The sequence below is a fragment of the Hylobates moloch genome, unplaced genomic scaffold (genome assembly GCF_009828535.3).
Source record: "Hylobates moloch isolate HMO894 unplaced genomic scaffold, HMol_V3 SCAFFOLD_3, whole genome shotgun sequence".
In the NCBI taxonomy this organism is placed as follows: Eukaryota; Metazoa; Chordata; class Mammalia; order Primates; family Hylobatidae; genus Hylobates; species Hylobates moloch.
Window position 1 is genome coordinate 154,326,844 of NW_026652278.1, and position 27,163 is coordinate 154,354,006.

Here is a 27,163-nt window from a genome sequence, read left to right on the forward strand (position 1 = left end):
GTCTGGCGTAGTGGGGGGCGCCTATAGTTCCAGCTACTCGGGAGGCTGAGGCAGGAGAATGGCGTGAACCCGGGAGGCAGAGCTTGCAGTGAGCTGAGATCGCGCCACTGCACTCCAGCCTGGGTGACAGAGCGAGACTCCATCTCAAAAAAAAAAAAGTCTAGGTCATGCCACCAGGTAAACTGCCCAGAACAGCAGAAGTGAGAGTTGAGGGTGAACAGTTGAGCAGTGTCTGGAATGGACTGAAGAAGACAATGAGTATTGGTGGTGGCCTTGAGACCAGTAATGTGGGCTATAGTTTGTCCCATCCTTTTCCTTTTATCAGTTTTCCTCAGGAAAAGAGTTCCATCAGAATCATGGAGGAACTGCTCCCAGAACTTCAATCCCTCCTCAGGCTCCAATGCCACCTGCTATTCCAAGTAACTAACATCTTTCACCTGAAACAGTGTCTTGTCTCATAGGCCCGCCATTATCCACCACATCACAGCTAGAGGGAACTGTCAGCAACAGAAGTCAGACCATGTTATTTTTCTGTTAAAAACACCCCCAATGGTTTTCCATTGCCCTTAAAATCAACTTGAACTTCACAGCCCCATGCTGCTCCACAGACATCCTCTCCTACCACTCTCCCTCATGCTCACGTGGGCCAGCCATATTGGCTTCACTCTCTCATGAGTATGCCAAACTCCTTTCATATCAGGAGCTTGCTCTACCCTTCTGTGTCTGGGATGTACTTTCTCCTGATCCTTCACACGGCTGGTGGTGTCACTTCCTTTATGTCTCTGCCCAGATGTCACTTCCTCAGAGGGGTCTTTCTAGACACTATATCTAAAATACCCTATGTAATCTACAACCTAACTGATTAGTTGGCTTTATTTTTTTCCATTGTACATGTAACAATTTCTAATGAGATTATTTCATTATTAACATGTGATTTAGGTATTAAATATTATTTAGGTATTACTGTGAGAATCCCTCATTTAGTGTAAGCTACATGTTTATCTTTATATCTCTAGCACCAAGAATAATGCCTGCCATGTGCTAATTCCTCAGTAATTATTTATTGAATTAATGAATGATGCATATATAATATTTATTAAAGATTGACCAATGAGTGCCTTCAGTGAATTTGTTGCCATCATTTGCAGTGGATTTGGTTGCTTTTCCTTTTAAAGAATAAGCCCAAACTAGAGACCACTCTTAAGAATATTATGAATGAAAAATCTGTATATTTATCATATTTTTTAAAACTATGGTTATTACATGACTAAGGTATATAGTATATTACCCTGAAAAAACTTCCGCTCTCCAGCTTACTTTGGTAAGAGCATTTAATATGCCTGAGCCAGATTTTAGTTACAAACTTCCAAATGAGTCATTCTTTCTTTGGGAACATTTATCCTACCTGTTTCCACCACTTCCTCTGGGGAGGTTAATCTAAATTCTGATAATACCAAGAAAGGCAGAACTTAAGTTTTGTTCTTATTATTAACAAGTTTAAATGAGTTCTTTTGAACGTTTCCTTTTATTTGAAACACATAATTGTGACTTTCTAAATTGAAGTCAGCCATTAAAATATAATTCAGAGCCTACTGGATAACTTTTCTTTGTGGATACTGATGTCATTGTTCTCTTTCTCAATGGTACAAACAAAAACACTTCAGAAAGTAAACCCTTGTCTATTGTTACAGTAAGGTGCATAAGTATTCAAGCCTAATGTTTTCAAGTTAACCTTTCAGGTAATTATAGACACTGTCCTGCCATTTTATGGAGAACTTACTGATTTATATTTTTTTAAAAAACAAAAGGATTTGATGAAATGTTCAGCTAGCCAACCTGAAAACTCTTTTATTTTTGTTTTGTAAGAAGTCAAGCTTGACTTCTTACAAAATTACAATTTAGATGTTAAATGACATCTCTTAGGAACATTCAGAAATAGAGATAATTAGAAAAATTAATTTGGAAATTAGCTTGCATGGCCCTTGGTTAGGGATCTTTGGGCATAGTGAGCCATCTCTTTAAAGAAAAATGAGGTGCTATCTTTAAGAGAACTGAAGTTACCTGGACCAAATCACAGCATGGCTTATCTGCTTCCTCCCTCCCTCAAAGGTAAAATCCTCTCTGAGACACAGAAGTATCTGGTTAAATTTTATCTCAAGATAGTCTACTTGGGACAACATGCATTCACCTACTGCGGTAGACAGAATAATGCTTCCTGGAAGATGTCCATGTCCTTCTTCCTAGAACGTGTGAATATGTTAACTTATGTGGCAAAAGGCACTCTGCAGATGTGATTAACAACCTTAAGATGGAGAACTTATCCTGGGTTATCCAAGTAGGCCCAATGTAATCACAAGGGTCCTGGTAGGAGGTCAGAAGAGCCAGTGATGTGACAATAGATACAGGTCAGAGTTATGTGGCCATGAGCCAAGGAGTGTTGGCTGCCTCTAGAAGCTAGAATAGGCAAGGAACAGACTCTCTCTTGAAGCTTCCAGAAGAAACTGGCTGTGCAAATACTCCATAGGACTCATTTTGGCCTTATCTCCAGAGCTGGTAAGAGAATGAATTTGTGTTGTTAAAGTCACTAGGATTGTGATGATTTATTACAACAGCAATAGAAAATGAATACACCTACATTACCTTGACCACAATTTCAGGTGAAGACACTAGTTAAATATTTGCCCGAAGCTCACTCTATACGTTTGGGCATAAGAAAAGCTCTTCAGATGGTGGTTTTGAGGCAAAGTGATACAAGGGAGTACAGATCCTCTTCAGCATGTAAGTTTAGTTAAAGCTTAAGCATACTTTATATCTTAAAATTTTTAATGTATCTACGCAAATCTAGTCTAAATCCAGTGCAGTGACTCTGAGCAAAAGGCATAATTCTAATGAAAGCATAGAAAAAATCTCAAGGATTATATGTATAGTTTGAGTAAGGCATGGCTTCGTTTCAAATGAAATGAAATCAGATCATGAGATTTAAGATTGAGAAACGCTGACTTAGAGGCACTGAGACTTGTCTACGTTTCCTGGGAAATTCTTTCTATACTTTATTTTTCCTCTTCACTATCATTATGACAGTTTCCGATTGTATTACATTTATTTAGCTCCTTAACTACGTCATTGATTCCTCTGTGATCAGGATCATGCCTTAATCATTTATGTAATTCACACTTAGCACAGGGATAATGATTTAGTTTGTGCTCAATATGTGTTTAATAAATTTGAATTCTTATTCTGGGATTCTAGGATCTTTTGCTGAATATCTATAATTTTAAGATCCTTTGCCAAATATTGTATAATTTTTACCATGCAGATGCCAATGAAAGCATTTGGTACTGCCGATCAATAAATAATTGTTTGGCTCTATTAAAAACTACACACTTGTATCCTGTGTCCAATTTTTATCTCCCAATTATTTAATAAATCTTCATTGATTGTTTTATTTAAAAATTATTTTTTCTAGAATGTTAATGACAGAGCCTTTTGAAATAGTTAAGTTACATAAGATTAAGTTTTATTTTGTTGGTTGACCTCTCAGGGCTTTTTTCCATTCTGGCCTTCAGAAGTCAACAAATTAAATTATGAAACTATTTCTTCCCTTATTCTTTCACATCTTTGCTCCCTATTTTTTTCTTTTGCCTCATCCAAGTGGGGATTCTCCCGCCATCTTGATTTGTAGCTGGCTCTTTTCTATAATGTACTTATGTCTTATTATATCTGTAAACTATTATGTTAATCTGAAGCCTAGAATCTTTTAAGCGACATAATCACTTACAGTGTTACCAATATCTCCTTCAGAAAATATTATTTTGATCTGAGAGTTTCACTCTAATTCATCCTGGAATTGTAAATTTCTCTGAGTTACTAACTTTAGCTACCACAACTCCTATCCCTCAATGTCCCTGTTCAGCTAGAACAGGGGCCAGAAAGAGTTCTTATTTTTTTTTTGAGACAGAGTCTCTCTCTGTCACCCAGGCTGGAGTGCAGTGGCGTGATCTTGGCTCACTGCAAGCTCTGCCTCCTGGGTTCATGCCATTCTCCTGCCTCAGTCTCCCGAGTAGCTGGGACTACAGGCACCCGCCACCATGCCTGGCTAATTTTTAGTATTTTTAGTAGAGACGGGGTTTCACCATGTTAGCCAGGATGGTCTCGATCTCCTAACCTTGTGATCTGCCTGCCTTGGCCTCCCAAAGTGCTGGGATTACAGGTGTGAGCCACCGTGCCTGGCCCAGAAAGAGCTCTTAATTTCTTCCTTATATATATCAAAAATAAAAATCAAAAGCTTCATTGGTAAAGGTTACTACCCCATTGGATTTTTAATTCAAGTGGTCATAATTTTAAAAAATTAAATTTTGTGCATTCTTTATAGACTAAGTTTTGTCTGAAAGTAGGTAACTTTGAGGTAGGGCAAATCAATGCCTTGAAAAAAGGGATTTCCTTTATTACCAGCTAAAGAGTATTTTTGAATATTGATCACAGCTAATAATTTCTGAGAATGCATTTACTTTTTAGAATATTAACTATTTTGATGATACAGAATTATTTTTTTTTTTGCACTGAGAAAGAGAAATCTCTATTCTTCCTATAGTGAAAGTGCATGGCACATAACAGTCCAATAATTTTATTACTTTCACTCATAAAATAATTGCAGAGTGGGAAAAGGCATCCTAACAAAGGAAAAAAAAAGCAAGGAGAAAACCTATGTTAAATAATGAAATATCTAACTGTAGAAATGTTTTTAAAAGTAACATTGTTCCTTTAAATTTAATGCTGACCACAATGCTTTGTAATTTTCCTTACGAAAACTGGATTTTCCCAGCATGACACCCAGTGCTGGCATCAATATCAGACGCTTAAAAATACTCATGCCAAGGAGTTAACAGGAAATATCTTGGCAAATTCAGAGTCAAAAGGAAAGCACAAAATTGTCAGAACGCATATCGTGTTTCTCAGAATTATCTGTATCATGTTGGAAGTTTTTATACGGAAGTGTGTGTTGACACAAATGATTAAGGCCAGGATTCCTACAATTGACAGGAAAATGACCTATAAATAATGACCTCTGATGGACTTGTCATGCAGTCATTAAGTGAAATATTCTAGTACCAGTTTCCTCTCTTTGGTATCCCAGCTTCCGGCTTCTGTGAAGTACTTTTCCTTTGCGAAGATCACTCATTTTACCTGGGACCATCAGATTTTCTCTGGGCTTTATGAAATGATAATTCCATTTACTGTCTTAGCAGATAACAATATCAATTGAGTTTCACAGCCTTTTTGGAACACATTTTTGCTTACACAAAAATTTTTTCTGAAGAACCTCTAACTTCTATTGCTACCTAAAATGCAAAGTAAATTGCTTGAAATATTGAAAGTTTAGGATTTTTTCAAGTTTAAGATAAAAGTTAATTTTTAAAGTCATTAAACAACTAGTTTGCCTATTATTTTATATAATGTATTATCGATTTTTCATTAAATTAATACATTTCAATATAATTCCTTGAGAAATGGTATTCAAAAACTTGCAAATGAGATAATATATTTCAATTATCTCACCATATATGTATATCATAAATGAAATGTAAATTTCTAGAAAACGAATTTTATTAACCAAACTGAGGACAGTGAATGAAATCATAGTTCACTTTTAATTTTCATAGGGCCCATTCAAGTTTTCTTCTCTTTCGTCATTTCTCCTTCTAACCCCAAAACACCCTATGAACCAGTGGTCTATTCTCTTTCCTTCTTCTGTCCCTTTTTCCCTTCCTTCCTTCATGTCTGTGGGTAAGAGATTGCAGAGGAAAAGTAATAGGTGATAAGCCCTGTCTTCTAAACCCACAAGCAAGATGCATGGATTTAAGCACTTAAAGGAAAAGAAAAATAAAGAATTTGAAACCATGTCACAATATCACCATATTATATTACATCAATAAATAATATCATAGAAGCAAACATATAATTGAGCCTGAGAAACACTTGCAGGAATCAAAAGCTGAGGACTGCACCACCAAAGACAGAATCAGTACCCTATAAATGCTACATTTCATGACTTATGTTGCTTATTCTAAATGCTAATCTTGGGATAACATTTTTTAGGAGCACTTTTTTAAAAATTTCATTTTAATTTTAATTAATTTATTTTTTGAGGCAGAATTTCTCCCTTGTCCCCCAGGCTGGAGTGCAGTGGCACGATCTCTACTAACTGCAACCTCCCCATCCTGGGTTCAAGCAATTCTCCTGCCTCAGCCTCCTGAGTAGCTGGGATTACAGACATGTGCCACCATGCCCAGCTATTTTTTTTGTATTTTTACTAGGCGGGGTTTCTCCCTGTTGGTTAGGCTGGTCTCAAAGTCCTGACCTCAGGTGATCCTCCGGTCTAGGCCTCCCAAAATGCTGGGATTACAGCCTAGCCTTAGGAGCACTTATAAAACTCCCACATAAACAATCTCACATTAAAAGATATGTAAGAAAGAAATAATATATTGATCCTGTAACAAGGTATAGCAATTCAAAATGAGAAGGACCTTAGAATTATTTCATTTAAACTTCTGATTTTAGAGCCAATGAAAGTGAACTTGAGAGAACTTGGGGCCAATGCGACTTGCCTACATCCACAGAGTCAAAAATAAAACTGGTCTCTAATCAACGAGAATCTGATAGAACATGTTTTATGTTCTGAAAGCCAATTCTAATCATGAGCCTTGGATTAATTAAAGTCCCTGGAATTTGCAATTTCTGCTCTCTCCCTCTGTCTCCTCATACATTCTCTTTGGATGGCATGTGTACCAATCAACATTGCTGTGTGGTTTACACTAGAGGCTGGAGACTGTGAGAAGAGGAATAAGACCCAACACCTACCTTTATAAAAGACTTACAATCGGCCGGGCGCAGTGGCTCACGCCTGTAATCCCAGCACTTTGGGAGGCTGAGGCTGGCGGATCACGAGGTCAGGAGATCGGGACCATCCTGGCTAACACGGTGAAACCCTGTCTCTACTAAAAATACAAAAAAAATTAGCCAGGCGTGGTGGCAGGAGCCTGTAGTCCCAGCTACTCTGGAGGCTGACACACGAGAATGGCGTGAACCAGGGAGGCGGAGCTTGCAGTGAGCTGAGATCGCGCCACTGCACTCCAACCTGCGCAGCAGGGTGAGACTCCATCTCAAAAAAAACATAAAAATAAAAATAAAAATAAAAATAAATAAAAATTTTAAAAAAGACTCACAATCATGAAGGAGAGATAAGACATGCACACATAAAATAAAAGAAAAGGAGAAATTCAATACTTGACAGTGAAGTCTGGTGCCATGCAGCGGAGTCCTAATAGGAGTCTCTTGAGCTAATATCTTTGCCCCTTGAACCACTTTGATCAAGGCTTCATGAATAACCTTTCTAGAACACCTCTTTGACTCTACTCTTTTCCTACTTGAAATCATCAATGGGTGGCCATATCAGAAAAAAAATCTAGTCAGCACTTAATACAATATGAGCTCTCCTTCCACCCTTCCTCCAAATCTTTTCCTAGGGTTAGGTCTCATTAGCCACCTAAAATGGAAGTGATCTCCAGCCAAACAGCACAGCCCACTATTGCCTGACACACCATTTTTTAAAAATTTGCCTCTGTTCTCCTGTTTGTGACATGTGGTATGCCTTCTCTTCATTCTTGTCTATCAAAATTCTACCATCATCCATAGCCCAGCTTGAGGGCTGCCTTTGTCATAAAGCCTTTCTTGCCCAATCAGGAGTAATCTTCCCATGCCCAGAACAGCTTTGGAAATAAGGCTATATTGGTTTGTAGGCACTTAACACATTTGCCCCTTAACTATACTTCTATTTTTTTTCTAGTATAGTGTATGTTCATTGAGAACTAGGAATATCAACCTCAGATAAACCATAAAATTTAGAAAAATAGCAGTACAGCTTTCTAATAGAAAATCTCAGGAACTAATTTTTAAAATGCTAGTTAAGAAGGAATTTAACATTTTCTTGGCCTAACTTGTCACTCAATAAAGAAAGAAACAAAAAGAGCTCAATATTTTATGAGAGAGTAGGTTTCATTTTTAAACAATTATAATTGAAGAAAATCTTTGATGCATTAGAATAAGCCAAGATTTCTTAGGACAATAAAAGCACAAACCACATAAAAATTTTTTTTTAGTTGGACTTAATTAAAAGTAAAAAGTTTGGCTCTACGAAAGGCACTACTAAGAAAATGAAAAGTCAAGTCATATAAAAAATAATTCACAATATGTATATTTGATAAAGGCATTGAATCTAGAATATAGAAAGAAATCTCATAATTCAACAATAAAAAGGCAAAAAAAAGAAAAATATTTGAACAAATACCCCACAAAAAGACATACAAATAGCTAATAAGATTAGAAACAGATGCTGAACTTCATTAGTCATCAGGGAAATGCAAATTAAAACCACCATAAGATACTACTACATATCCACTAGACTAGCTAAACTTGTAACAACTTGACAGCATCATCTGTATTGAATACACAGAGCAAATAGGGCTCTTATACACTATTAGTGGGGTGTAAAATAGTAAGCCACTTTGGAAAACAGGTTAGGCAATTTCTTATAGTTAAATATGTACTTTTAAAAATGGACCCAGTAGCTCACTTCTAGGTATTTACCCAAGAAAATATGAAAACATATACTTACAAAAAGATTCATACATGAATGCTTATAGCAAACTAACTCGACCTGGAAACAGCTGAAATGCTCTTAGGTAAATGATAAATTGTGAAATACCAAATAGCAAAGTACTACTCAACAATAAAAACAAATTACTACTATACGTGCAACAGGATGAATGAATCTCCAAATTGTACTGAGTGAAAGAAGCCAGGCTGAAAGAAATCCACAGTGCACAATTCCATTCCATAGTGGCAGAAATGGTTCCCATGTTGAGGATGGAAAGGGGATTATCTGCAAAAAGGCTTCAAGAAGCTTTTGGTGTGATGGGGGTGTGCTGTATCCTGATCATTCAACTCTTATGACTGCACAGTGTAAAAGAGAAAAGATTGTATTTACCTCTACAAAGGGTGAATGTCCCCCTTCCCTGGAAGGCTACTTATTTTTACAGTAATAGATTAACTATGGAATATATACTATTATTTCAAACTAATTGAAATATATCGACTTAGTGAACTATCACAATCGTTTCAAAGTGAATCATACTGAAAATTCACTCATGGTAGCTTTTCTTTAATTGCAACACAGCAGAAAATGAAAGAGAGACATTCTAAAATTCATTTCCCAAAATTCTTGGGGCTAGATGTGCTCTGGTATTCAGAATTGTTTGGATTTTAGAATAATAATGTGGTGCACGTATTATACCCCATCTGTAGCAACCCTTAATTAATATATTAATATTTTTGTTGTGAAACACTTGGAAATTCATACAAGGTAACTTAAATTAAGACTATTTATAGCCTCATGTTAGTTCAGAGCATGTTTTTCAGCCAAATAAGTTCTAATTGCACAGTTACCCAAATCTTCAGTTTGGATTTGGGAATTGCAAGTAAGGAACTGTGGACCTGTTTTAAATAATCAATTTATCATTGATTATTAAAACAGCTCCATAGAGAACATGCTTGCCATGTTCCAAGGTTATATACATGGTTGTGATGAACAGGAACTGTTGTCAAGTATAGGAATCTTGGCTCATACTAAATTCATGGCATTATTCTTTGAGTGGGGAAATTTAATCCCAGACAAAGACAGAGTTTTTGGTTTCAGTGGACTTACAATGAGGATAAAGTAACATTTCTTTTACTTGAATGAAACATCCTCTTACTTTTATTTTCATTTTAAAATGTATGCCCATAACACAAAACTATAAGAAATGATGGATCTCTATACAAAATACAGTTTTCCCATTAAAATGAAAAATCATAAAGTTTAACATGGAACTGAAGACTAAATTTTAGTCTTAAATATTACATGTTTCACTTGAATCATTGCTTAGTTCTTATTCAACCGGGCCTGATAACTTCTATGTTCTGGCCGTGCTTATAGGCACAGGTGTGTGTATGGACATCTGCCTCCATGTCCTAAGGAAACTCCGATAGACATGGTATAAAATGGAGGTAATGTGATACAGTACAAAGAGCATAAAGATGGGGGTTAGTCTCAGATTCTAAGTTCTCTCTTAAAAACCTATGACTGCAAATAATTCAGCTGTTCTGAACCTAAGTTTTATCAACTATAATTGCGACCTGTAAATGAAACTTTTTAGAATTGTTTTTAAGATTTCCTAAGATACTGTCAAGCATTCAATGCAGAGTAGGCACTTAATAAGTGGTAATTATAGTGAGTTTATTTTAGTATTAATAAACTTTAACAGAGAAATCTATGGTTAAAAAGAGAAGTATATAATTGTGTTAGAGACTGGCTTGAACTTAATCTTATGAAAATGTTACTCACTTCTACCTATAAAACTATTACAAATTTCCACCACTGGAATTTGGCAAGAGATATGTTTGATAGTGTTTGATGAAACCACACATGACCAACTGACTTACAACATCCCTTACAAAACCCATGGTCAGGAATCACAATCCAACTAGTGTAAAGAAAGCTCAGAATTATAGAAGAAAAAAATTACAGGAGAAAAAAATTCATTCAATAGGAAAGATGTAAACTGTAACCAGTGACACTCGAAAATTGAAGCTCTGATTCAATTTTGACAAAGTGAATGAAATTAGACTCATTTTATGAAAGCTTGGCTATATTATCTGATGAGGCAAACCAGGGAAGAAGGTGTTTTATTGCAAAAACATTAACTGTAAACAATCAACCAGAATCCATTAAGCTGTTTATTCTTGAAATCATTCTTTCAGACTGATTACTTAAGTATCAAATGCAATAAAGCAATCAACTTATTCTTCTTTTATTTATTTGTTTTTTTACTACTTAGTTCTTATGGGAAATTCTATCCAGGTCATCATAACACAATTGAAAACAACTGATAATGAAAAGAATGCTAATTGGTTTCCTCTCTCTCTTATCACTGATCCGTACACAGTAAGTAATGCTTCCACATTCTTCCTCCTGTTTGTATCCAACCTTTCTATATATCTAGACGTTAACATTTTTTGGAAGAAATCATGAACTAACAAAGCAATGCACAGCATTGATAAGCTATGTTAAATAGTAGACAGTGCAATGGAATAGAAATAGTGTGTTTAAAGTCATTAGATCAAATATTTATTGGGCAAGCACTAAAACAAGTGCCAAGGTTAAAAAAATGATACCCAGGCTTTGCCTTTGGGAACCCAGAGTCTAGTAGGGGAGATATATAAATACACAAATATAGCACAGAACAATACGTGTAATAACAGACTGTAGCCAAAGTAATAAACATTTAGACAAATAATAAACAGGCTGGCCTGCAGAGACCGGGCCATTACGCTACTCAAAGCCTTGTGTTCTGCTCTGCAACTTCTGTGACTAAATCAAATCATCTTAAGTTGGGTCAGCCAAAAGCCGTCTACCATTCCAGTCCTTCAGTCCCGCCTCCTTCAAAGAGACTACTGGTTGGACTAAATTCCTGAATTCTCAGGCCTGTAATTCCTGTTTAATCCAGCCAATATCCAAAGTCTCAGTGACCTCCTTTTTAAAAAAACAGTATTAGTATAATCTATGTGCCACATTTTCTTTATCCAGCCTATCATTGATGGGCATTTGGTTTGGTTCCAAGTCTTTGCTATTGTAAATAGTGCTGCAATAAACCTACATGACCATGACCATAATCAAGACCATAACTATGATTGACTATAACCAAAACCATAACCATAACCATGATCATAACCAATACGATAACCATGACCATAACCTTAACCATGACGATAACCATAACCATAACCACGACCATGACCATGACCATGACCATAACCATAACCATAACCATGACCATGACCATAACCTTAACCATGACCATAACCATAACCATAACCATGATCATAACCAATACGATAACCATGACCATAACCTTAACCATGACCATAACCATGACCATAACCATAACCATAACCATAACCATAACCATGACCATAACCATGACCATAACCATAACGCTTATCTTTATGCCCTCCTCTTCAGCTTGGATTCCACGGTCTGTTTTTTCAATTACTCTTTTCTTTCTTCTGAACTCCAATTTCCTCTGCCTTTTCATTGCCTTTATTTAGCAAAACTAAACCCTAAAGGAATCAATTTTCTGTATTTTAGAAAGACACTTAAGGAAGTAATAGTAGGACAAAGTAACACTATAAATTTATCATTATCGTCTAGGTCATTAGCAGTGCCTGCATAGCCCAGTATATTTCTCACTCACTAGCCTCAATTATTCACACTTTTCTCAACTTTTTCTCACCCTCAATTTACACCATGCCAGACCCGTCATTTTTCAGACCCAGATGAATTCACTTTCTAAAAGAGAGAAATAGAAGGTATCATATGGATATACTCTTAATTCCCTTAATTGGATAGCATTTGCACTCATCCTATTATTCTCTTGTTCAAAGAGGAGAAACATTGTCCTCTCTCCTGTTTAAGATCAGTCCTTTCACAACTGTCCTAAATTCAATACCCTCCCACCCTCCCAGGGAGCATGCAAAGTCAATTGTCCCTTTTCTCTCCTGTGTAATTAATCCCCTTCTTTTTCAAATGGTTCCTTTCTGTGAACATTTAAAAACTTCGTTTCATTTTTAAAACAAAACAATAATACAACTTTCCTTGAACCCAATTTTACCCCATCATCTTCTGTTTCTTGACTGTGACAGTCAAATTTCTTGAGTATCCAAAGTACATCTGTCCTCTTTTTAACTCCGCATTCTCTCCTCATCAGACTCTAATCTGCCTTATGAACTTAAGTACTATGTACTTACATGCTCCACTGACAAATCTCTTACTACCATCAACAATGACCTCCCTGCCACTCAATCCAAAGAGCAGTTTTCTATTCCTTGGCCTGGTTTTCTCAGAGTAGTGCTGATCCCTTTAGGTTAGAAGTTAATATAAAGTAGTAGTTAAAACTGGACTCTGGAGTCAGATGGCCTGGGATGGCTTGCTGGATCTGCCAAGTACTAGCTGAGATCTCAAGCAATTAATTAAAATTTCTTTGTTCCTCTGTTTTCTTCCATGTAAAAGAGAAATATCTGTAATAATAGTACCTTTTCCTAGGACAGGCATAAGAATACAATAAATATTTGTGAAGTTCTTTGAACATAGCCTGATACCTACTACGTTCTCAATAATGTCACTTTAATTTTATTGACACTCCCTCTTTCTTGAATAACTCTATTCTTAGTTTCCCAAACTTCACACTCTGTTCGTTTTGGTAGAATGACTATTTATGACTGCACTGGAGACCATACAAAAGGAAAATGATATGCTCAGGGGTTTAACAATGTCAACTGAAATAGAAAGCCTCTCCATGATCCTAAAAAATCTCTTGCTTTTGTACATATGAATTTATTTTTGTTTGTATGTACCAGGGTAGATATGGCTAAAAATTAAACTGAACACTTAAGTATCTGGGTTAGTATAGAATTACCGTGTAAGAGGTATTCACAGACTTTCCAAGTTTCCGAAGTGGAAAATTAGGGCATTGATTATGAAGAGATAGAAATATTTAGGTACACATGCATAAAAGTGAAAATTGTGAACCTACTTTAAGCATTCTTTCAATGGGCTGCTTATTTTCTTTAAGGCCTATTCCTGTCACCCTTATTGTGTCTAGACCTATAGCTAGAGAAATCTGAGTCCATTTCAAGAGAGACAAGTGAATAATCTAGCAATATTATTCTAAATTATACTGGCATAAACCTAGGGGAGCTACATCGGAATAAATTAGTAAGGTGTTAAACCAAGGAGCATAAAACACAACATTGGATCAGGCCAAATTAATCAACGCAGGTGCACTTATTCCAGATTTAATATGGTAGGTTGGACAGATAAGAGTGTTCTCTTTGTGACTTCTTTCTTTCTATATGTCTTAAGGTCCAGCCCTGCTTCCTATTAGCACCCTAGACAATATTACCAATACTTGGTTTTATATACTATTTATTTTCCGATAACCTCAAATATATATATCCCACTGCTGTTTTTTTCTCTGGGTCCCAGACCTTTAGATTTCAAAGAATCTTCTCAAAATCTCCATTTGGATATTTGAGAGAGAGAAATTTTAAAATCCATATATCCAAAAATAAACTCATCATTCCTCTCCTAAAGATGGACACCCTAGAGTGCTCCTCTCCTACAAATGCCTAGACTGTCCACCCATTCACGTAAGTGAGAAAACTGGGATTGACTCTTGTCACTTCCTTCATCTTCACTGCCAATAACCAATCACCAAGTCTTGCTGTTTTACCCACTAACAGCTTTCTAAGTCATTCACTGTTCTTATTTTCACATTTCCTCATTCCTCAAAGATTTCAGCACCTGAAACACTATCACTCTTTTCAACATGTGATATCTGTGTAGATTATCTGTCGATATCTTGGACTCTAAATTCCTTGGCAGTCTGTCTCCCAGTGATCTTTCTTGTACCCTATCCCAGATGCTAGCATTCAGGGTCATGCTGTCATCTTTGTCAATGGCAGCCCTGAAGTTCCTCCAAATTTTCAATTTCAAGCATCACATTCTCCAATTAACACCTCCTCCTTTGCCTGCCAATGCTTACTAGAATGGAACTCTAACAATTATTTCACCAATCTGGCGCCCCAGCACATCAATCCTAATAACTCTTTTCTCTCGTCGTGTCCTCTCCTTTCTCCTTACCCAGCTTAAATTCATGGCCAGTCCTTCTAATTATTCTTTGAACCTGCGCTGAACCCCTTTGCCTTTCTCTCACTTTTGTGGTACTTTTGGCAAAGCAACAACCTTTTTAAATTATTTGCCTAGTCTCTGCTTGCATCAACACAGATTATCTCTCCTTTTCACAGAGATTGGCTAAAACAGTTCACCAAACCTATTTTCCTTTCCTTTTTGGTACAAGGCTAAATGATGTTTCCTGGCTTCTGTTCACCTAAGGTGCAGCCATGACATTGAATTTTAGCCAAGACAATGTGAGTAGAAATGATGCATACTACTTCTAGGACTGGCATAAATAAAATTTATGGAAATCTTGCATTTTCTCCCATCCTCAATTTTCCAGCTAGGTGTCAATTCTCAGGACAAACTTGAAAAACACGTGTTGAGTTTCTATTGGCCAAGACCACTGAAAGACTCAGTTGTATAATCAAGGAGTTCATCCTCACTATGTCCCATTACCTATTAGGCTTTATGTTACTAGAATAGAAATTTCTGTTGTATTAGGTTACTAAGATTTCAGGATTTATCTGTCACAGCAGCTAGCATTACCTTAACAAAACCGCTGTAGAGCTATGCACACTCAGCTGCTAGTTGGTCTAACTTTTAAATTCATAATCACTGATCTTAATTGTTTCCCAGCATGAACACTAGAGTCTTCTAATCAGTCTCCTACTCTCCTAGATAATAGTTCATACTTTTTACTCTTTCCTTGAAACTCACACCTGAATGTCTACAAATCCCATCATTAATACCTTCAAAATATATACAGAACGTAACCACTTCTTTACCCCCATCTATTTTGATTGAAATAGCCTCCTAGCTGGTCGGTCCCTCAGTCAATTCCAACACGACAGCCAGGGTGATGCTATCAGAATGGAAGACAAATCTTTTGAGATCTCAAAACCCTCCATGACTTCGTATCAGTTAGAGTCTAGCCGGGAAAATGGGAGCCACACTGGATATCTCAATCTAAGAGGCATTTTCCATAGATGTTGGGTGCCTGAAAGAGAAAAAGGGTAACACAGAGATTTTAAAACCCAGGCAACAGCTGATACTGCTAGTTGTTGAAACAAAAGGGAAGGGGTGGGGTTACCAGAATCTAGGAGCTTAGAAGAGGGGCTCTGCAGAGCTGGTTCTATACTTCTAGGAAAATAGCCACTGCCCCAGAGCTGCTGATTCCTCCAAGAGTGTGCCACAGCACTGTGCTGGAAATGCCACAACTCATGGGAGGCTGGATCTAGCAATGCCGTCAAAGACAGGAAAAACAGGAAGGAAGTTCCTTCTGCTCTTCTCTCTATGCATCCTGCAGATGGAACCTAAAAGGAAGCCTGCTGGCAAGGGTAACTGGAAAATGTAATTTTCAGAGTCCTTCCAGCATCAGAGTCACCTTCTTTGGTTTCTCAGCACTCCTAATCACTCCTCTCCATGTATTTTAACTTCCATGCAACAACAGTTAACAACTTCATGCTTCCACCTAGCAGGATCCAACTCTCTTTTAAATAAATGAAGTCATTCGTACTTTATTCCATATATAAGAGACTCAAAGTCCTAACATTTACTATGCCCTGTCTGGGAGTGGTGATAAATCCTCTTATTCAGTTGCAATCACACCAACAATCCTTACATGAAGTAATAGGGATGAAATAAAGGATGAAAAAAAATCTGTGATTCCCACGGTTTCACTTAGACTCACTGGTGAGTCCATGGTCAGCTGCTGGGCTGACTGTGCTGGTCTTTGGGTCCTCTCACGTGTCTAGAGCCTTGGCTGTAACAGCTTGTCTCTATTCCACATGGTTTTTCCTTCTCCAGATGGTGGGCACAGGCTTTTCTCCATGGAAGTTGCAGGGTTCCAAGAGAGAGAGAAGGAGGATACAAAGTCTTTTGAGAAGCAAGCTTAGAACTCACACGATGTCACTTATATTCTACTGGCTAAAGCAAATCACAAATCACAAAGGCATCCAAATTCAAGACACTGAAAAATAGATTACACCTCTTGAAGGGAGGCACTGCAAAGATTGCTATTTTGCAATATGCTACATGTATATATAAGCAAGAAAGAAGACATACATAGCTTTCCTTTTTCCACTACATTTTACCCTTCAATTGACCACTGTGATGGATTTTTACTTCATTCTATAGGTACCCACTTTTTGAGCAGTGATCCAAAATGATTTTTGAGTCCCAAGAAGCATTGATTTCATCTAGTGTACAGTCACCTATCAAATGCAGGCAGGCATGTCTCAGGAAGATCTAGAAAACTTTTACTGTGTTCAGTTGTGGCAGTGTTGAAGAGTACTTTCTCAAAAGGACCCAGTCTTCCTTTTGATCAAAGAACTCCAAGTCTGTGAACGCCTTTAGGTTCGGGAAGTAGATGAGAAATTGTGAATACTCAAGTCGGATTTCTGCCCATCAAACACAGAGTTCTCCTATTATGCTGATTAAGTAACACTTTAGAAATCTGCTTATCTATTTTCCTCCTAAGTCATTTCATTCCTAAGGAATTAAGTAAGCATAGACAAAGGTCTCTGCAGGTCAATTCTGATTTCTAATTCTTCCTAGCTGTCTTCATAGAAATTACATAACTCTTACTTCTTGAAGTGAGTATTGCTTCTTGACTTCACTACTCCGCGATCCCATGATATACATTGAAATTAGGGATCCTTTTTCAATAATAGCATCTGCCCTTGCCATCTTTACCCTTCAGAGGATGACTGCCATTGAGCTTTACAAAGATACTGGCACACGCCCTAGAAAACGGGATGTCTTCTGGGCCCTCTAAACAAATAGAGAGGGGTGGTGGGTGTGCAAGTTTCACAAGTAAAGTCCACTCTAACATTCCTACATCCCTAAGCCATTTTTGACACCAGGCCAGGAAAATTCTCATCCAACCTTCCTGCAAGAAGGCCACCATTGAATCCAATAAATTAAACAATTGTTAGAACAATTTTAGTCTGCTCAACCTATCATATTAAATCTGAAAGAAGTATACCTATGTTGAGAAATTTTATGGGATACAATGTCACATTCCATCCTCCTTGGTCTAACATGATATTATTATACATATGCTATAATCACATATATCCCCTAGGTTCATGTCAATATAACTTAGAAAAATACAGCAATTCTTTTGGAGTATAACTTATTTCTTCTTACACTGGATTTCTCACTTGGCCCTGTTACTTAGATTGCTTTAGCCCTATAGGCCTAGACACAGTAGAGGTGGTAAGTCTTGAGGAGAATAAGCATCTCATTGAAAGGAATGCTCAGAGTGGATTAAAGGTTTTCAACTTTATGTTCCATCAGATATCCCTATTTCTTTCCAATCCGTCTTAATTTTCACTTAAGACACTTGCAAAGTCTGTGAATGCCCCTTTCATTGTAATTCCATAACTGACCTAAATAGTTAAATGTTCCATTTGGTTTTCAGACATATTTGCCCTGCTATATACAAACTAAAATAAATACACTTGTACAAAATAAAAGATTCTTCTAGGATCACAAGAGAAGCTTTGAGATTATTAAATTCTTGAGTCATTTTCCTTTTATATCATCTCCAGCACTGTCAGAAATAACCATTCTACCCCAAAGTCATCACAGTCATTATTACCACCATATCCATCACCTGCAGCAGTCATTTTATCCCCCAAGATACTCATTTACGTAAGCATTTTATCCCAAGCCATCCCAGGTGATAATTTAATTAAATATTGCATGCCATGTCAGCATCCTCATTTTCTACTGATAAAGAACTTAGCATTAAGTTCAAGGTCAAGGACATATCTTAAACATTTCCATAATCCCATCTTTGAGGGTTTTCTGGCATCATTTCCAGTACCTGACACTGTAACCATCTGGAAAATAGAAACCACCTTAAGGATTTGGAACAGTGGGCATTTAAGCAGAGAATTGGTAACATAGGTGTTTGAGGGCTAAAGGACAAAAATGGAATATTTCAGTAACCTGGATATTAAAAACTAAAGAAGCTGGCATCTCTACATCTTTAGGACCAAGGACAGAACCCAGAGGGCTGACAAAGAAGCACCATGGAGTTGGTATACAGACCTCTGAGAACAGATCCTAAACGGCTACTGCTGCTACCTGGCATCTCACCAGAGAACTGGTTCTGGAAGCTCTCAAGGAAGGTTGAAGCTTTTAGCTGCTACTGACCAATACAGGAAAAACAGAAATGCGTAAGTCCCTTTCTCTTTTCTTTGCCTTCTATCGGCAAAACTTAACAGGAAACCATTTGACTAACAGGAAAATGTACTTTACAGAGTCATCATAAAGAAGAGTACTGAAGGGTGCTTTGGAACCAAGAGCTAATAGGTCAGTAGCTGGCACAGACTCCCCATCTCACCCAGAATAAAAGCTAAAATCCTACAGTGATCTATAGTTGCTACATAACCCAGTCCCTTGTCCCTCTCAATTTCATCTCACTCCTCCTGCTCTTGCCATAGAGAATCTTGCCTTGATTCTTCTTGAACACACTACGCATGTTCTCATCTCACACCCTTCACACTCACTGTTCATTCTGCCTGAAACGTTCTTCCCTGAGATCTTCATGGCTCATTCCCTCATTTCCTTCCATTCAAACATTACTTTCTCAGTGAGGCCTTCCTTCGATTTTCCTCCTACAATTTCACCTCAACAGTGGCATTTTATTTCCCTTTTCCCTGCTTTCTTTTTTCCATATGTACTTATCACCCTATAATATACTATATATATGCATATATTTATATTTATATTTATTTTATTTTATTATTTTTATTTTTTATATATATATATTTTTTTCTTTTTTTAAGACAGAGTCTTGCTCTGTTGCCCAGGCGGGAGTGCGATGGTGTGATCTCGGCTCACTGCAACCTCCACCTCCTGGTTTCAAGCGATTCTCCTGTCTCAGCCTCCCGAGCAGCTGGGACTACAGGTGCCTGCCACCATGGCCAGCTAATTTTTGTATTTTTAGTAGAGATGGAATTTCACCATATTGATCAGGTTTGTCTTGAACTCCTGACCTCAGGTAATCTGCCCGCCTCGGCTTCCCAAAGTGCTGGGATTACAGGCGTGAGCCACCGTGCTTGCCCTAATTTTTGTATTTTTAGTAGAGACGGGGTTTCGCCATGTTGGCCAGGCTGGTCTCGAACTCCTGGCCTCAGGTGATCTGCCCACCTCGGCCTACCAAAGTTCTGTGATTACAGGCATGAGCCATCGCACTGCTCCAATATACTATATATTTTATATATTGATCTTATTGTATGTCTTCTCCAGTAGAATGTGAGGTCCACAAGATAGAAACTTTTATTTGTTTTGCTCATGGCGGAATTCCAGTGACAGAACAGTGCCTGGCAAATATTTGAAATTCAACAAATATTTTTTGAATTAGTGAATATACTAACATAACCCTCATCCTAGACAACTCTCACCTGGGCACATCCAGGAGTCTACTAACTGCTCTCCCTTCATTCATTCTTGTCTCTGCCTATCCATTTTCAATGCTGCTGCTATAGTGATTTAAATAAAATAATTATACATTAGACTACATTCTATCCCTGCCTCTTCACCTCGGTCATGGCTCTATAGCTAATATTGACTTATTTAAGTAAACTCTATTCATTCAGGGTTTCCTTGATCATTTAATAGTGAGGATTTCTACCTATGACAGTTTTTCAACAGTCTTTCATTTGACTTGTGTTTTTAGTGATCTTTCAAAGAAATCTTTGCAAAGTCTCTCTTTTACCTAATTTGGCTTTGATACTATAAAAATCAAGTGGATCATTTAAAATCTGATCTTTTGTATGTAGACACAAGATGAAAATATGCCTATCTTAACACAAAAGTTATGCTTTTAAAATGTTGCCTGTGAATCGATATATATGTTAAAGTCTAAGTTTTTATTTCAAAGTTTATAATAAATTGAATATTCATTCTTTTGGAAAATTCTTTAGGAATAAGACATAATAAAATCTCACTTAAGCATTTGTGAAAACAAAAGTTGCTTAAATTGTAAAATATAGATGTATATTTTATATTTTGCACAGTAGATTAAAAGCCTAAAGGGGATCATTGTTTAACAAAATTTCCATCAACCCTTGTCTCACCTCCAAAATAGAATAATATGTCCCCTTTTTTGTCTGTCCAAAGCCTATTTCTTTGCTCCCTGTAAAAGCTGTATACTTGTAGAAATGAACAGATTGATCTAGTCTGATGGAACAATAAGATGCAGCAGGAATCCGGGCAACAATTGAGCCTGCCTGCCTGGTTGTTTTTCTTTACTCTGAACTACCGTATCGCTTGAGCTTTGCTTATGCCAAGCTAGTGGTTGGATGTGTGTGCCTTCTCTTAGTGAATTGTAACAGGCTGGAGGTCAAGGTTTTACTTACTTTGTGCCCCACAGAAGGCTTTGCACGGGGTAGGTACTGAAATTATTTGTTATAATTAGCTTAAAAATTGGACACAGAAAAAAGTATATGAAGCAACTCCTTAACACATCAATGGAAATTTTAAAGCTAAATGCAAGTCTTCAGATTCAATGCAAAGAATGAACACCCAGAACAGCCAGATTTATCAATTATGTCAAATTTGGTGTTCTATACAATGAATTGGGCTGATAGTCATAGACATTTGAGTGTGTGTATGTGTGTAATGTTTCAAGCTAAGTTGAAGGGAAGGGTTTTGATAATTCTTAAAACAAGGCTGGATTTTTTTTTTTTTTTTTACAACATAGAAATTACTGTCTTGCTTCAAATAATACATTTGGATATAAATGCATGCATGTTCATTTCCTACCTTCAGCTTCTCCCTTGCAGGTCTGGGGTCCGAAAACATTGCACGACTGTGTTTTCCTCCAGCTCAGGCTTCTCTACCTTTCTTCCTTTGGAGCATCTGTTATGCAACGTATTGAAAAGCAAATTGCCTGTTTTGGAAAGGGTGATTTCCTTTTGAAGCCATCTTAATCTCCAAGGAAAATGTAGAGACACACAAAAATATGCACAAACAGCTGGAGTACAGGTTGACGTTAGTGAAACCAAACCTTTTTTAAAAATATATTCAGAAATGTGAGTGAAGTTACTTTTTATAAAACTTCCCTGCTGTTCTCACAGCACAGCATGCAGCCCTATGAGGCTGAATATGCTTTATTTTCACACAAACTTTTCTTAACATGGGTCAGTATTGATAGTGTAATCTTTACAAAATATGACTCTCATGAAGAAAATAAATCCTCCACTTCTAATAGCAGGGTTGTAAAAAAAAATACAGCACAAGGCAACTTGTTTGAAATACCATGCTGCCGAGACATGTAAGAATATACTTACTCTTTAATCTCAGAATGACTTTCACTGGTTTATCTTTAATGTAATTATTTTTAGCCCTTACGATTTAACTTTGGCTTCATGTGATCCATCTGGTTGGATAAGAGCCAATACTTATATGTTCCTCTCAGGTTTACTGAGTGCTTACATAAATATTATCTGGCAAAGTAGGTATTTCTCTTATCCCCATTTCACAAACATTTGGTGATTGCTTTTGCAGATGTTACCCAAAGATGTTACGGCAAACTCTAAAAATTCAAAAAGCTTAGTCTATCTAATTGGTCTCTTTTATGAAGTGTCAGACATTTGTTTATGGTAAATTTATTCCACTGTATTTTTGTAAACCAATTAAAGTGAAGTGACAAAATGATAATAAATCTAGTTTATGCCTAAACATGTGACAATACTCTTTCATCATTGAAGAGATGTTATTAAGAATTATATTTGGCTACCAGTAGTTATAGCCTAAACAAGAGACATGTAGCTTTGCCTCATGTTAAAGAAATCTGAAAGCAGGCAGCTCAGGTTGAGGAAACCACGCTATGTGTATTACAGATATTGTGTACATACTATTTCTTAGGGAACTACACATTCCTTTCTGTTCTGCCATTCCCAGCACACACATGGTTTCCATTTTCAGGGCCCAGGGTGGTTTTCAGAGCTCCAGCCATCGTGACGTCATTTTCTATTAGGATGCAGAAGAAAGGGAAACAAAAGCAAAAAAAGATTTTTTCAGAAGTCCCACCCAATAATTGTTCTATCTACATTTCACTGGACATCCTAGTTCCAGGGGACAGGGCAACAGTAGACTCCGGGATGGCTCATCATTGCAGGGCTGAGACTGGGGATTTGTTATTAAAGAAGAAAGGACGAATGGATTGGGCAACACAACTTGCTGTTTTTGTCACTCATCCTTAAAGGGTTTCTCTACTTTTAAGAACAGAATCTATTGAATCCTCCAAACTATTACCCCACATATTTTTTTAAAAAAGTCCCACTAATGGTTTAAAGAGTATCCTTGGTTGAATAAAAATGTAATCAGAGAAAACAAAATTAAGATAAAGTGAAGGTGTCAGTTGAAAATCGAAAAGTATCCACCCCAGATCAGAGACCATATAATGGCAGTGAAAAATGAACTAGAATTTAGTAAAAATCTATGTTATTCCTCTATAGGAATCACTTCCTCTAAGTATCTTGAGACTGTTAAGGAAGCATGCTTAAATTATGACTATTGCTGTATGGGGTTCTGAGAGCTAGAAGGAATGAAAACATCCAGAGCCTTACACATCCCCATCATGAACATGACTTAAAGTCTAAAATCATTATACTATTGACATCGAACATTAGAATAACAGTGAATTTTTGAAAATAAAATTAACTCCTAATCTCAAAATTTACATTATAAACATAAAAATGTGCTAGAGCACGTTAGCAATTCAGTGCTAGTAAATTAAACAAAAGCAAGATAGGATTTAAAATACAATTTTATTAAGAATCGACTGATTGTGAAAACTCATATAAACATTCCCTCACACTACTTGGAGAAAATGAGTGGCAAAAACATTTAGAAAAGCTAAATAATGCATTTTAGGCATATGTGTGTGGTATATAAATATACAGAAAAAGTAATAGAGCAGCCACATTCTCTAACCTGGTAATTCTACTTCTGGGAATCTCTTTTTGAAAAAGATGGATCCTAAATCCTGAAAAAAAGGTTTGATGCACAATCTTTACAGCAGCAGGATTTAGAAGTAAAAAATTTAAAATAGCTAGCTGTTCAACAACAGGATAATAACTTAGGTAACTGGTAATATGTTCACTTACTGAAAATAGTATTGTTAATCAAGTAACTGAACAGGTAAGAAAAGGTCACAAGAGAACTCTAAGGTATCACAGAGGTACCGACTGCAGGGAGCTCCTGGGGCTGGGGGAGAAAAAGGAAGAGATTGAAGTTGAAACTTAGCACCTTCGTCGTCGTGGAGGATCCCTGTGGACCCGTAGCCCAGACCTCTGAAAAGTCAGCCCCCTGGCTGAGGCTGATGTTTCTGAGGTGTTTTGTGCTGAAGCTGGTTCTGTTAAGCGTGGGAACAACTGCAAACTGCATCCACCCACTGCTCTGGCAGGGCGCTGCCATTTGTAGGGTGAAAGAAGCATCTCTGGATGCTACATAAAAAGCAGATAGAAAGCACAAAGGAAGGAGTTCAGTCACTCCCTTTTCCTGTAGAGCTCCACTATCCCTGAAGCATCCCCTCTAGGCAGAGCCTAACAGGGAACCAGCTATCACAGCAGAAACTCCTGGCCCCTCCCTGCACTCTTAACAGCAGGTCTTTTCAGGCTGTGCTTGGCCCATCTGGGTGCCTTCTCCTTCGGCAGCTCCTAGGGCTTCTGGAAAATCAAGAGCGGGTTAGGGGTGACGGGGAGCTCCCTGCTTCTGCAGGGCTGAATAGCAGCCTATGCTTTGCTCAGTGGGCAAGGGCCACCTTGGCTAAGGTGCCCTACAGAACAGGTACCCAGGACTGGTAGGGATGGGGGAGAATGTTTCTAGCCCTCCACAGGGCCTATGGGGCTTTGCCCACATGTGCCACTGCCTGCTGCAGGCTGGACAAGACACTGCCCACCATGGGAGCCTCCTGCTCATCGTCACCATCAACAATGGGCTTTCTCACTTTTAACTGTGCTGGATCCAGTGGTCTGCAGAGTCCCAGAGCCACCACAGCAAAACTGAGTATAGAAGGCTTGTTTTATAGGTGAGAGACAATAACTTCACTGGCACAGCCTTACTTATTGCCTGTCTCTAGCTAGAAAATTGACTCTTTAGGGATACAGTAGCTCCAGTTCTTAGAGCAGTGCCTGGCCCATGCCAGGTGCTCTGTAGGTATTGTTGAATTAATGAAAAGAAACTCTCTGTTATTGAAGGAAGGGGTAAATTGTGAAAAAAAGTTATGGCATCTTTATTTCTGCCTTTGGAGTTTTCCTAATTCAGAAATTCCTCTAACAAATGAAAGGTGCAAACCAAGAGAACGCCTCCCCTCTTTCCTGTTCTACTTTTTCTTAACTATGTGTGACTTTAACAAGTTACTTAACTGTAGGAATCCCGGTTTTATAGTCCTGAAGATAGAAATAGCATTTACTTTTTTTTTTTTCTCTTTTGAGATGGAGTCTCACTATGTCGCCCAGGCTGGAGTGGAGTGGCGTGATCTCAGCTCACTGCAACCTCCGCCGCCCAGGTTCAAGCAATCCTCCTGTCTCAGCCTCCTGAGAAGCTGGAACTACAGGCAGCTGCCACCATGCCTGGCTAATTTTTGTATTTTTAGTAGAGACGGGGTTTCTCCATGTTGGCCGGGCTGGTCTCAAACTCCTGACCTCAGGTGATCCACCCACCTTGGCCTCCTAAAGTGCTGGGATTTCAGGCGTGAGCCACTGCGTTCGGCTGAAAATAGCATTTACTTTAGAGCGTGATTGTAAAGATTAGTGTGATAATATGTACAGAATATCTTATATTCATGGAGGGCACACATTTGTTCAATGAATTGTACTGTTGAGATCACAAATCACATTTCCTCACCCTTCAACCACTGTGCATCCAACATCATTTCCAAGTAGGTATGATTTCTGAACCATAATAGAAACTAACACTTCTTGGGTATTTCTATTTTGTGCCAAGCACCACTGTAAGTGCTTTACCCATATTAAGTCAATTAATTCTCCCAAGAATTTATGAGGTAAATGCTTTTATTTTTCCAATTTTACCAAAGAGCAAATTAAGGCAGAGAAAGTTAAAAGAAAAAAAAACCTTATATTACATAGCTAGAAAGTGTCAGAGCTAGGGTTTGAACCCAAGCAATCTGGCTCCAGAGTCTTAGCCACTGGTACAGTGATTCTTTAATAGGACTACTAATAACTGTATTCTTATTGCTAACTATTCTATAAGTCTCCTGGGTATTTACAGGACTGTCTTGTGTAATTATTAATAGGCACTTTACCCAATTCAGCCAAAATTCCTAAGGAGAATCATTGACTTAGAAAAACCACATCTGATTGAATTGAGCACGCCAAGAATGAGGAGAGATGGTGTCTCCTTTCACAAGGGTATCTGGACAGAGCTTAAAGTGTCAATCTAATTATAAACTGTTATTCTCCTATTATGGAAAAACCCTGTAATTGGATACTAGAAAATTCTCTGTAAAAGCTTGTCCCTCAGGCAAGGCTTAATACTGGTCTCAGAAGCCCAGTTAAGTATGTTTTAAAAAATTGGTTATCCATAAAAATACTGAAGGGAAATACTTCCCATTAATGCAGTTGTCGTTGGATGGTAACATAATAGGTAATATTTTTTCTTTTTCTTTTTTAAAAGTCTTTTATTCAAAATTTTTCTTAAGAGGAAGAATTGTTATAAAAACAATGTATTTCTTAAGTATAAGAAAACATTTCTACAAAAAGTAGAAACTTTAGATAAGTAAAAATAAAATCAATTATACACAATTAATTACACCATTGCATGTTAAAAATCTGCTATATTTTCTAAATTTGTATAATGTAAGGATACTCATAAATTGTGTGAGTCTGTATAAAAGATGGAATCATATTCTTCATGTTGCTTTCTATTCTGTTGTGCTTTTCACTTACAAGAATACTGTGAATATACTTCACTATGAATAAATGCACATGTATGTTACATTTTGCAATATATTTACTGTTATTAACATATTATAATTTTTAACCATTCCCTTCTTATTGGATATTTAGGTGGGTTCCACTTGACAGCTATCATAGCTCTAAATTTATACATTTGTTTCTCACTTCTCTTATTAGTCTCTCAGGGTAAATTCCAAGAGTGGAATTTCTAGGTCACAAAGTTTTTAAATGTGTATTGACTAATTGTCCTCCAGTAAAGTTGCTGCAAATTATTCTTCTACCAGCAGTGTCTTAGAGTTACTGTTTTCTTAGAGACATGCAGTGTTCTTTATTGTCTTTGTCGGTAAGTCAAGCTAAACAAATATTTAAGCTTTATTGTTTATTTCTTTGATAA

At 37.3% G+C, this 27,163-nt stretch overlaps 2 long non-coding RNA genes across 3 annotated transcripts in view; one reads left to right on the forward strand and one right to left on the reverse strand.

Annotated features, from left to right (window-relative positions):
- The window catches only part of LOC116465992 (uncharacterized), a 78,106-nt gene extending 51,299 nt beyond the window's left edge, over positions 1-26,807 (forward strand). The window contains exons 5-6 of the long non-coding RNA XR_004247312.1: positions 18,832-19,017; positions 25,288-26,807. This is a non-coding gene — a long non-coding RNA (uncharacterized LOC116465992). The remainder of the gene's footprint in view (positions 1-18,831; positions 19,018-25,287) is intronic.
- On the reverse strand, positions 173-21,700 carry LOC116465986 (uncharacterized). 2 transcript variants are annotated; one of them, XR_009212942.1, is made up of 5 exons: positions 21,611-21,700; positions 16,521-16,650; positions 15,616-15,827; positions 6,859-6,995; positions 173-2,550 (listed from the first exon to the last, which is right to left on the reverse strand). It is a non-coding gene; the product is annotated as an uncharacterized LOC116465986 (long non-coding RNA). The 2 variants fall into 2 exon arrangements; XR_004247308.2 differs by lacking the exon at positions 173-2,550 and having other exon boundaries at positions 4,325-6,995.
- Positions 26,808-27,163: the final 356 nt, after the last annotated feature.